Raw genomic sequence first — 11,849 nt, forward strand, 5'->3', positions numbered from 1 at the left:
AGAACTCAGCGTGTCTTTACAATTCCAATTTTCTGTGCCATGGATTAAAGCAAGTCATAGAATCATGGAATCATTAAGGTTAGAAAAGAAATCATCAGACCCAACCTTGAGTGTAGAAGTCAGTGCACTGTGGTTCCATATGATCCCTACATGTACCACATAGTCCTTAGAATTTTGAAAGCATCCACTTCATCCCTTCCCACAATAACATACCAAAGATTTTCAAAGAGACTTAAAGCACAGGGAAAATTAATAAAGAAAATAGGTACTGACATGGACAAAAATAATTTTTCCTCTGAAAGCACAGAGAAAAGCCACTGATGGCACAAATACTGCTCTCCTCCCCACCCCAACCACCCCCCTTTGCTGGGAGTTTCCATGAGCAAGACCCAGCAATCTGAGTTGCAAATCTGCATGGTTGCACAGAACCAGAACAGGCTTCTGCCTTTGTTTTTAATTAATGTTGCAATTCTGAAATTGCTAATTGGGAAAAGCTGCTGCTTACTCAAGGTACTGAACCATTTTGTGAAATGGGTTATTGTATGCAAAATAGATGCAATGAGCTGTGTAGTTTAAAAAGAATTATATATATTGCTTAGGTGATCAAAAGGTCAATAATATAATATAATATATAACCATCACTTCTCAAGCTCTTCTTCAAAACCTAGGTGTAGCAAAGAAAAAAAAAAGGTGGCATAAACTTTAAATTTGTAAGACTGAGTTACATAAGCCAGGAAATAAAGCCTGCAAACCTCCCTTGCCCCATACCAAGAGAAAATCTGGTCCCAGTCAGGAGCAAGGTGGGGTTTTCAATACACGGGAACTTCTTCTGGAGTTCTTAAAGTGGACAAGTATGAGTGATTTCCAATTCAAAGACCTTCTTAGTCATGTGTGTCTGTGTCTCATTTCCTACCTGTGTAGAAGGTCAGGAAATCTTGTCATGTCTGTTTAGAAATAAACCATCACATGTCCATCACAGCAAAAGCTTAAGGGTTCCTTCTGAGATATCAGCCTTAGATATTTTCCACCTTTGAGGAAACTCTGCTGTTTGATTTCTAGCATTGGCATATGCAGTGCTAGACAGCACAACAGGTGGGTTTCAAGGTGTTAAGTGGCAAAGGACATTTACCTTTGGTGTAGAAATGTGGTTTTGTTTTAAGGACAACATAACCTGAAAATTAAAAAACAGTATTTGAAATGTAGGGGGAATTATTTAAAGTTCTTATGTTTGCAAACAGACATTTTTGACTCTGTGTCAGATAAAAGCCCCCAGGACCTGCTCTACTCTCTTTCAACCAGGAGCAAAATGCAGGAAATAAAATTCAAGCATTTTTCCATTTGTATTTTCATAATATTTGCTTTAGGCTAAAGGCACACGAGGCTTGCTGATCTGCTGCTGGAAGGGTGAGCACTTTGGAAAAGAGAGGAAAAGAAAGGTTATAGTAGAGGAAATGTATTTGAATATGTGTATAGAGGCTTTTCCCCAGAGGTCCCGGTTGCCCTTGATGGGCTGCAGCTGTAACCAATGAAGATGACGGGGATAAAAGGGGGTGGCTTAGCCAGGCAGGGAGAGCCTTGGAGGAGCCCTGAGCTGAGAGAGAATGGCTTGCAGCAGAAGGAGTCAGTGAAGATCAACAGCCATGAGAATACACCAAAGAGGTAGGGACTTTAGAAGTCTGATAATATCATTATGAGACTCTAGAGAAATAGAACAACAATAATTGGTGACCCCAATGTGATAGTTAACAGAAGATAAGACAGCTGAGAGCTGTGGTGGCCAAGAGCTGTGACAGAACATAGCCTTTGGGTCAAGGAGCTGTGAAAGAGTATGGCCTTTGAGCAAGGATCTATGTGGATTGTACATGGCCTGTGAGTCATGGGGAAATATGGGGGTTGTACATGGCCTGTGAGCCATGGGGAAATGTATGTATTGTAATTGAACATCTGTACAACTGTTAACTCATGTAAAAGAAAAGGGGGAAATATAGTAGAGGAAATGTATTTGAATATCTGTATAGAGGCTTTGCCTCAGAGGTCCCAGTTGTCCTTGATGGGCTGCAGCTGTGATGTCCTTAATTGGACTGCAGCTGTGACCAATGAAGATAACTGGGTTAAAAGGGGGTGGGTTAGCCCGGCAGGGAGAGCCTTGGAGGAGCCCTGACCTGAGAGGGAACAGCATGCAGCAGAAGGAGTCAGTGAAGATCAGCAGCCATGAGAATACACCGAAGAGGTACAGACTTCAGAAATCTAATAACAACAACAGAAGGTTCCATCCTGAGATGGTGGTATCCATCAATTAATGGCCTCCATTAATTGACTAATAGAATGCTGTGCCACTCCTGAATGGGCTCAGTGTCAAACTCCTGCTTCCCTCCACCTCAGGCAGCATTAACAGCATGCTGTTGGCACTGTGGCTTGAGGTCTCTCACTCTGACAGCTCTGAAAGGGTATTTTGGAAGGATTTAGTGGTTTTGAATAGCTTATTTCACTAACCCATAAAGAAACACTTTCCTTCAACACAAGCATGAGAGGTTATTTTCTATACTTAAGAAGGCCAAGGTAAAGAAAACCCAACTGTGTATTTTTAAATATTTTATCTTTACACAAGCCTGGGTTATGCAGAGCACAAAGCCATATACATACTTCGCAGAGAAGGTAATAATGTCTGACAAAATCTCAAGAACTGTCTGATTCACATGACAAAACTTTCAAGAAGGGCTAGGAAATTAGGAAAAAATAGTCCCAACACAAATGTTATTAAAGATAGGAATTTCCCCAGATGAAAAGCTGCATCTTCTGCTCATCTCTAGAGATGGAGAAGCAGCAGAAGTCTACAAGCTCTCTGCATTTCATACAGTACCACAGTATAATACTAAATGCCCAATTTTTTTTTTTGAGTCTGTGCTAAAAATGGTCCTTCAGTCATATGCAGAACCAATCTATTTATCCTATAGATTTGCTAACTCACAGGGTGAGAGTGTGAGAGAGCTGTAGGAGTGAAGGACTTCAGACTTCTCCCGAAGATCTTGGTAAGTTCTTAGCTGCCCTTGTAAGCATTCCTCGCTTCCAGGATTTTCTGCAGCCCTGGAAAAATATCCTTCCTCATGTTTTTGAAAATTAAGGAAAGAATGGTGTTATGAAATGTGATGAAAAGCAATCAAATGAAATACCATCCATACAAACCTGAGAAAAATCTGAAAAGCAAACAATGTCTCCATCAGAGAACTGTTACAACAGATGGCTGTAATAATATTATAATATTATATTATTTCCCTTAGCAACAGCCTATAGTTTGTTTAGGCTATGTAAGTTTTTAAGAGGCTGACATGTCAATGATTCAGGGGATAACAAAGTTGGATTCTTGTTAAACTACAAGTAAAATTTAATCCCATTTCATAAATGACCCCTGATTAAGCTTGTCCAGCCTCTCAGATGTTAGAGCCCTGCTACCCTGATAAAAGAGCTGAGCTCACTGAGAAAAATAACTGGAGAGGACCAAAAGAACAACCATAATAATTCATCCTGCCCTTTCAGTCTGAAAAGCAGGAGACTGTTCCTGTTTTGCACAGACTTGGAGAAAGTGACTTTCCAGGTTCACCCCACAGCCTGGAGTCCCAACTGGCAGGATCCCACCAAATCCTCTCCCCAATACATCACAGAGGAGATAGCTCATTCAGTGCTGTACCTTGGAGTTTCTAGAGCCATTCATCCCTTGAAATGTTATATTTGGGATACCTACCTAGCTGTCTTTTGGTGACAATTCCCATTGCAGGGATTTTTGTGATTTCCTAACAGCCACCAGCCAAAATCAGTGTAGAAAATAAAGCAAAGGGTTGCTTTGGAAGGCTCTGAAAGCAAGCACAGGCAAGTCTCTCCTGTGGTGGCAGTATCATATCCTGCTTTCCCATCTGGAATGACAGCAAAGAGAGCTGAGAACTCACCCTACAGTACTACAGACTACAATAAGAACCAATTGCTTTTCCCTGTCCAGAAGCATTCTGATCTGTTTTGCATTCAAAACCTTTGCTGGAAGGAGTTATGGCTGTCTCAATATTATTCTTAGTCATACATTTATTTGTTCACTGAGCACTTCCTAGAAACATTATAGAGCACTTTAACACTTTTATGTGTTTAGCCAGCTTTATTCTTTGCCTTCTTGATTCCTACTGTCCTTTTCCCTCTCCAAAAGGAAAGAAAATGATTATTTAATCCAGGAGACATGCTGAGGGCATCAACAGCTGTGGTTTTGCTGCTCCACACTCTGTCTCAGGGTCTTCTCCAAATCCCCAGATGAAGTCAATGCAGTGGTTTGATGGCTTCAAAAGGGGTTTGGATCAGGCTTTTTTTGGGATGCTGGGGAAGTCACTTTGCCCCCTGTGCTCAGCACATGCTTTTCTGAAACAGGCAACCTGTGTTTGAGCTGGCCTGGGAGCTGCCATGGGACTAACCACAAGTTGTCATGGTGATGGAGAGGGAAACACTTAATGGTCCAGCCATTGCTAACAGAGGTTGGAAAGGAGTAACTTCTGTTTATATTTCATTGTTGTTTAAAGTGCTGAGAGCTAAAAAAGGAAATATCTGATGATTGAGGCGATGTTTATATTGACTTTCTTCCCATTCACGTTTTCCTTAGCACAAAGAAATACTTCCTCAGCACAGAAACGTGGTATTAAGGGGAAGGTGTCAGAGCACAGGAGAAAAGTCTCTTTTGCAGGCGAGCAGCTTAGCAATGTTCAGGCCTCGAGCATGAGAAAGGAGTCATCTCTCAGGCCCCTGTACAAACACCCTGCTGGGAGCTGGATGTGTTTGCAGCACCCTGGGGGATGCTCAGGCTCCCGGAGAGGGACAAAGCCGTGCCCAGGGCAGGGAATTCCGTGTCCGCCTCGCTCCAAGGTGCTTGGCTTTGCTGCTGGGGGATTCCTGCCTCCTCCCCACGTGTCCCTGCCTGATGGCCCAGTCCTCGGGCTCCACTGGTTTATCTGTTCATCCACGCAGAGCTCTCCAGAAGCAGCCCCGAGCCTCCCCAGCCTCTGCAGCCACTGTGCCGGAGCGTGGAGCGAGTGCCCAGCCCTGCTTTTGCAAGGTTTTACGGCGCACACTTCTATCTGCCTCCCTCCCCCTTTCCCTTCTCTTCCCCTCTCTCTTTTTCTGTCGGATGCTTCAAGGAAAAGAAAATTTATGGAAGCGGTTCCAAGAGCTGTTTTCCCTGCCTTGGTGCTAGTCGGTGCACGCTCCTGGCTGGCTCTGCCCGGCTCCCCAGCTCCTTCACCTCGCACAAAAGATGGATCACGTTACCCTTCACTTGCTGCCCGCCGGGCCCCAGCCCCCGGAGCTGCTGAGCGCATCCTCCAACGTGCCAGGTACACGCAGCTCCCTGGGCCTCCTCTGCAGGATAAAATTCCCTTTCCACATTCCCACCCTGGAAAAAATGTGAATTTCGAGGGGTTTTTTCCAAGACGAAAAAGTGAGTGATGTTATCTTTCTGCACAGGGACGAGAGTGGTAGGAAACATAGGTTCTTATCCTCTCTGCTTTAATCAGCAAATGGTTTAATTAATGTGGGCTAATAAATCAGACTGGTGACACGTGCTTGGTTTAGAGGACAGGCTGCCTGAGTGGCACCATGCTTGTCCTCCATCCCCAGGGCCAGCTTCAGGCATGCTCCAGCAGGGAAGGCAGGATCTCTGCTCCCTCCAGCCTCTTCTCCTGCCTCACGTGCCAAAAAAGCAGCACAGAAAATGTGGATGGCAAAATTAATTCTGCCAGGACTTCTGAACCCACAGAGGTCACCCAAACTCAAGCAGCAGCTGCAAGAGGCAGTTCTGCCCTTCCTCTGCCCTCCTTCTTGTTGCCCCTTCTTCTTTGGCATCTTTCCCTCCCTCATTTTCTCCCTGAATCTCATTCCCAGGCTTTCCAACTTCAGTTCTGCTCTGTCAGTGCTAAAATTGCAAAGAATAAAACTTTAAAACCCTGATTCAAGCTCTAAACTTGGTTTCATGCTCCTGCTTTTCTGAACCTTGGTGGCTATTATCCTCAAGAGCAAATTTAAGAATTTGGGTTTTCTCACTGCCTCCCTTCTGCTGGTTCAAATCCAGACCAAATCTGGGTTTCAGGGACTGAATTTTCTCATTCATATTTCTGTATTTAAACTAAGATCCTGTGTGACAGGGATTTTCTGGAGGTGAACTGATAACTTCAAATTGAAGCAACAATTCTGATGGGCCCTGAGTCTGGGGGCACCCATGGTGCCCTTTCCAGGGCTGCCAGGCTGTGAGACAGCAGCAGCATAAAAACAAGGTTGTTTTTAAAGATTTGTCTCTTGGCCTTCCCTCCACAAGGATGTCTCACCTACAATACAGCCAGTGACTCATCCTTCAATTATTGCTGCTGTCATTCTGGTCCAAATTGCTCAGAGGAAGGGAAGTACTGACAGAGACACTTTGGGAGATTAAAATACCCGTGTCTGAGATGCTTTATAACAGCTTTGCTATAAGGAACCTGCTTTCTCCATGATTACTTTGTTATGAATTCACTTGTGCAACACATTCTTGGAACAGCACGGTTTGTTTCTGGAACCAGGAATCAGTGACAGGAGATTCATTATAGGCAGGGAATATTTTCCTTAAAGAAAAGCTGTCAGGTCAAGTCAGGCTTTTATATTGCTGTTTGTAAAACAAGGTGTTTACATACCTGTAAAGCTGCCACTTTTTTTTTTTTGCTCTCTCTTTTGATGAAAGTCACCTCTAGATACATAGGTGGAAACAGTTCTTTGGCACTGAAAGCAGAGTGAGAGCAGCAAAGGCCAACCAGCCACGTTTCCTTGCCCTTTCCTTCCCTTCCAAGGTGCCAGGGAAGCTGCCCCAAACCCAGGGATGTGCAATGTGCACCCTCAGCTGTCAGAAGCACCCCAGCTCTGCCTGTGCTGTGACAAAGGGAGGGTGCAGCCTGCTGCCTCCCTCCTGCCAGTCCCTACCTCTGTCCCCAGGGCCATGGGAGGAGAAACCCCTCGTTGTCACAAGGTTAATAATTAAGATACTCGAGCTGGTAAATGAAAGTGCTAAGAACTCGGCAGTGCTCAGTACCCCTCCTCTCTGCAGGCAGCGACTCAACTCTTTTATCTGCATGATGATCTCTGAAGGAAAGTATAATTTGGCAATCGTGGTCAAAGTGTTTAGACAATTCAGTCAATGGAAAGCCCCGAGGGAAAAAGACAGCTACAACAAAAACATGAAGACAGAGGGATGTGAGAGCAAGCCCCGTTTAATAAACTGGGTCTTTAGACAAAACTCCTCTTCTCTTGCCCGTGGTGAGCACACCAGGACTGTTTCTTTCTCAGTTTCAGTTGAGAAAGATGAAGGAAAGCATATGACCTAGATAAACAACAAATTAATCTAGAAATTAGATCCTCAGCTCAAACAGGAAAACTGTAAACCAGGCAGGATCTCAGCATTTCTGCTTTTCCTTTTTTCTTGGGCTGGTGGAGCTGGCACTGGATGTTTTAATTCTGGAGTGAACACTTCTGTCCCCTAATTTACCCTCCCATTTGCCCACGCCCAGGAAAACAAAATTTGCATTCAGATAAACACAGACTCATTTCCAAGCCTACACAGACTATTTAATTAAGAGTTTCCAAGTGGAAACCACACATTATTTCCCCAAATTAAGGGCTGCTCCATAGGAACCCTCCCTTCTGCTTTGGGATAAACAAAAACCAGGAGGCGAGGGGCCAGGTCATATCCTGAACTCCCACCCCTGCACGAGCATCACCCACCAGGCTGTGCAAACACAGACCTGTGTCTCTGGAGGGGAAAAATCAAATGAGAGGGCTGGAAATGCTCGTCCCCTCTGCAGCCAAAAACCTGGAGTGCGGCCAGGCTCCACTGGTCTGACTGCTGCAGGGAGGAAGGAGCTGTAAGCCAGCAATTAGCAATTCTGCTCCTCACAGGAAAGATTGCTGGGAAGCATAAATAAGGTGGCTGTTTATAGGGGAGTTAGTGCAGGAAGTCGTGCTGATGATGATGGTTGGGGTTTTTTTGGGAAAGCTGCCTTGCCTAGGGAAGGATGCAGTTTGTCGGAATCGTGGCACCTGGGCGAGGAAGAGCTCCGTGCACAGAGGTTTGGGGCTGGCTTCGGGGATTTGCACCCCTGATATTATCACTTCCAGTCCAAACTGTTCCATGATACATAATTGTGCATTAATGAGCTCCACAGCATAAGAGGTAACATAAAACCCTTCGGTAGGCTCTGAGTTTTAAGTTTATATTGCGGTGTGCGAGGAGAGAACTTGGACTTTCAGGGTGATTGCTTTTTAGTTTTCCTTCTTGTTTTAGCAGCATTCAAATGTTATCACATACACGCAGATCCCTGCAGTTTTTGAAGGGACAGGTACTTTTCCAAGCAGCACAAAAAATAAAATCATGAACGATGCAGAGCTTAGTCATTGGAAACACAGAACTGAGAAAAAGAAAGCTTTGGGAAGGGGATTAGTTTGTGCAAATGACTGAGCAAGGAAATAGACCTCTAGACACACTGTTGGTGCCACTTAATGATCCAGAGGGCTCAGATGAAGAAAATGTAAGGCCTAGAAAGTAACCAGACTTCTAGTTCCTACAAATGAAGGATGTTAATTTATTAATAGCATTAAAAAACGCTAGGCTGGAGGACTATGACAAAAGCATTCTTCTTGGACCATCACCTCGTGCCTTTCATCGCACGTGTACATTTGAAATCAATCTCTTACATTTTCAGCCCCGTGCCCACTGGAAATCACAGCCCTGTGTAGCTTGGCCAGTCCATCTAACCACTGGATTAAAGGGAAAACCAGACCTGCTGTGGGGTCCAGGAATTATTGGTGATGACACGAATAATCATGCTGGGAGCAAAGTGACAACATGACACAAAGAGGAAATTCTCTCTGACAGGCCCTTTACTTTCTCTAATGACATATCATTCCTGGTTCAAATTATGTAGGGACCTCCTGTGCTATTTGACAGTACCTGGAGGAGACAACCTTAAAAATTTGCCAGTTTTGCCTTAGATAAATAGATAGAGTTTCTTCAGTGCTCCTTGAACTTCCTCCTACTTACTTTCAAGAGTGCTCCTAATCTAATATTAAACTCTCCAGCAACTGGCAAGTTCTAAAGGATCATTGTATGTTTTCCTGCTCTAGTGATAAATCTGGAGGTCAGTTCCTGGCACAGCCAATGGGAGTGTGGATGTGTGCTGCAGAAGACAGGTTTACAGCACTGAAACCTGGGAGAAGTAATTACGTGAGCCACTTTGGATGAAATCATAATTAAGCCTTATTGGGGTTTGAAAGTTTGGATTTACAATATATTTCACTCGCCATTTTTCATTTTCATGAACCTCTGGCAGTTTCTGCTTCCAGCTGGGACAAGAAGAAAAGTGGCTTAAATGCACTATGAATTAAATAGTGGGAAATCCATATCCTTTCGGGAGGGCAGTCTAGGAGAAAGCTTGCTCTTTAGACACACAGAGCTCTGTTATATTCCTCAGGCTGAAGTGTACAAAGTAAAAATAAGGATCTGTGATGCTTTGGGGGATCATTCAAAGCAAAAACTTTTTTCCATGTAAAGGAAAGAAAATGTCTGAGGTTCAGTTGTTTTTTCCCTGAGGAGCCCTGGCCTTGAGGCAGGGCATAGCAGAAAATACAAAATTCCCATTTGTACTTGGCAAGATTTGGAGAAAAAAGGACCATGTTACCTCAGAAGGGAAGTCTAATGCACTGGTCCAGTAAGGATCCATGCACCAGTATTGTGTTCTCCAGCTTTTATCCACTGTGCAAGCAGGAGCAGCAAGCTGGATGCAACAGGAAGAACCCCTGACCTCAGTGCCTGCAGGAAGACTGATCCTGCTCACTCTCACCTTTTTGCTCTTTCACCTGGCTGAGGGGGTAGAAACTCCAAAGCTGGGTTTGCAAACAGTCTGACTATGCACTTGTTTGGAATTTTGGCCAATCTGTTAAAAAGTAACGTAAATATCAAAGAATGCAAAATATCGTAGTGGCAACACCCATTACCTCCAGCACTGGCAAGGATTATAATATATAAACATCTATGTAATACAAAAATTCCATTAATTTAGATAATCAAGATTAATAGACTAACCTAAAACCATACAGCCCTGAAGAGAGCTCGAACGTTTTTTCCATTAGATCCTGGGGGGAAAAAAAAGAGAATAATCAAAACCAACTTTTGGTTTCAAATCACTTCAATACAGATTTGCTTCTTGGGTCACTTTAACCATGGAGGTTGGCTTGTAGCTGCTTTTGTGCCTCTTGTGTATCTCCAGAGGTTATTGAGACAGAATAAAAAGAGTAGAATTTCTGGGAAGAGAAACAGCAAGGTGGTGGAAGTAGAAGATATAAGTGGATGGATACCAGGGATTCAGCCTTCAAAGTGAGGGGTGTCATGACCTCCTTTTTTTCCCACAATGTGTGCACAGTTCATCCATGATATTTCCCAAACTGATGTTTGATATAACAGTTTTTGGCAGGCTGTGAGCTTCTCCTGGGATTGGGGCTGGGCAGAGATCTCACCACCTTTCAGAATCAAGATTGAAAAGCCAGATTTTAAGACCTAGACCCCCAGCAATACAGAAAGGGTGTGGAATTAGGCTTCCACTCAAGTGTCTCAGTAATTGAAGCAATGTCCAGCCCTTCTGGTTTGGGTTATCTGGAAGTAGTCCAGCATGCTGGATTATCCAGAGAGACAGTGAGTTATATGTGTTAATGGGGAATTTAAGTAATGAGATTTACAAATGGCAAATGCACACTCCTCTGGTTTCCCAGCTAAATCCCAGGAATGCACTTGCTTGGAATTTCACAGAGCAATCATAAAGCCCCCAGCACACTCCCTGTATTCCTTCTTAGGGAAATAGAATACCAAAGATCACTACAACTCCCTTTCCAAAACTGACTTTACTGCTTTGGCCTAATTTTGTAGACAACATCATCATGCCACATTGCAAAACCATCCTTTCATCCCAGCCTTTGCATTTCATCAGTCTTTCTCGTTCTTGCTCACCCTACAAATAGCAGAACACAAGCAAAGATTGAAAACAACCAGCAGAGTTGGTTTATCCATCAGCCAGATGGATATCTGGATCAGCCAGGGCAACAAAGCCAGATTAATATGATTTCTCTAATAAAATCCCAAACCATCATCTTCAGGCTGAGTTTAATCCTAAACCTTATAAACCCACAGAGTCAGGGCAGCATTGGCTGCTTTCTCTTGGAAACAACCCCCTGGGCACTGCTGAAACACAGCACCTAAATTAGGCTGTCTCTCAGCTGAGTATTTGTATGGAGAGGGGTGGAAATGGTCTTCCTGCAAGGATAATCAAAGGCACAAACTTCTTCTTAAACTGGACACCCTTCCTTATTCTCCTGCTATCAAAACCAAGTTTATAGGAATTTTATCTAGGAGTGTATCAGCTATCTTTGCTTGTAACATTAGAAACTGCTATTAAGCAGAGCAGGAAGGAGGCAAGTGGAAATAGGGAGAGGGTGGTAGCTCTGACTGACATCTTTACTGGCATGGGACACAGGATCAGTTTATGAAGCTTTTCTAATGGTGGCCCAAACCCAGTCAAGATTGGCTCCATGATGTCTTGCCAGGAGTGCTATAATCCTCCTCTGCTGCCTCTTGGGTGGGAGACAGCAACACCAGAGCTTCACAGGAGGTCACACTCCTGCCTCAGCAGATGTGCTTGGGCATATCCTTATAGGATTTGCACAAGCACAAGTCTCCCCTGAAGCCTGGGTTCTCTCTCTGGAGGTGAAGGAGTGGCTTTGATGTGGGGCAGAAGGGTTTGCTTCTCCTTGGGGTG

Source organism: Agelaius phoeniceus, chromosome 4 (assembly GCF_051311805.1).
Source record: "Agelaius phoeniceus isolate bAgePho1 chromosome 4, bAgePho1.hap1, whole genome shotgun sequence".
Lineage (NCBI taxonomy): Eukaryota > Metazoa > Chordata > Aves > Passeriformes > Icteridae > Agelaius > Agelaius phoeniceus.